Genomic DNA, 1,491 nt, shown 5'->3' with positions numbered 1-1,491 from the left:
GGTCGAAAAATCCAAGGGGTACGGACGAAAAATTCCAAGGGGTGCGGACGGGATTTTTCGACGGAATTTAACACTAATTTTTTTTCCCCGGGGGTGCGCCCGCCCACCTTGAAGTGGGCCTGGGTCCGCCCCTGTTCACAACCCTAAGCTTTCTCCCCTCTAATCCTCCTATCCAACTGCATATCTTTCGGCATAATCATAACTATCTTCGCATGAATCGCGCACAGATTCGTATCTTCAAACAAACCTACCAAATACGCTTCCTACGCCTCCTGAAGATCCGCAACTGCACTGCTTTGAAACCTCAAATCCGTTGTGTATAATTATTCGATCAAATGGTAGGGTTGTTTGTTTGAAGTTGTTTGTTTGATGGGTTTGAGATCCGGAGATATGGTAGGTGCTAGATTGAAGAAGATGAAGATAGAATGGAGCCAAGGGATTTTTTTATTTATTTAAGGGTTGGTGAATTGACATCAATGTCCCTCATATGAGGGGCACATGACTAGTTTTTAACCAAGTAAATGGATGAGGTTAGTGATAGGGGCCAAAAGAGTTAGAAAAAAAGATGGAGGCTTAGATGTCAAAAGATTTCTTTTTTGACAGATAGGGTCAAAGTGACACAACCACAGGGGCCAAAATCGTATTTTACTCTAAAAAAAACTTAACTAAATAAAATACTAGTCATTCGGTTTGTTGTGTGCGAGGTTCCAAATGTATTCCACCACGTTCGCTTTAAGATTTTCATGTATGTATTGGTTCTGTAACGAGAATGTGTTTAAATCTTGTTGTTTTTTTCTTACCTGGAACATAATTCTCGTTAACTACATTTTCATTGTACTCACAATCGCTCTACCTTCGTCTTCGATGATCATGTTATGCAACAAGATACAAGTATACATACAGTAACGCAACTTTTTGGTGTAAAAGCATGTGCTAGGTTTTCAATGATGTGTCATTTTTGTTGTAGAACCCCAAAACACCATTCAATATCCTTTCTCGCCGCCTCTTGAATACTTAGCAAACTTCTTTCTTTTTTTTTGTCTGACAGGTGCGAAATAGTTTTAACGATTGTAGAGTAGGATGGGTATATTCGATCATCAAGATAATACCCGCGCCTGTATTCCAACCCTGAAACCGTAAAACTAGTATCTGCACCGGTTCCTTTTATGACATCGTTGAAGATCTCTGATTGATGGATGACGTTGAGGTCGTTATTTGAACTAGGAACACCAAAGAAAGCATGCCAAATACACAGATCTTGTGACGCAGCAGCCTCTGGTATTATTGTTGGATGTCGATGATTGTCTCGTGTAAATTGACCTCGTCATGCATTAGGGCAATTCCAGCATGACCAAGGCATGCAATCAATGCTTCCGAGCATTCCTGTAAAACCATGTCTTGCTTCGTGGAATTGACACAATTTTTGGACCTAATTGGCGTTTGGTTTTAGCAAATATTTCTTGTTATACAACTTCACCACACATTTGCAAA

This window comes from Helianthus annuus, chromosome 13 (assembly GCF_002127325.2).
Source record: "Helianthus annuus cultivar XRQ/B chromosome 13, HanXRQr2.0-SUNRISE, whole genome shotgun sequence".
NCBI lineage: Eukaryota > Viridiplantae > Streptophyta > Magnoliopsida > Asterales > Asteraceae > Helianthus > Helianthus annuus.
The sequence above is the reverse complement of the archived record's forward strand: the minus strand, read 5'-3'. Positions refer to the sequence as shown.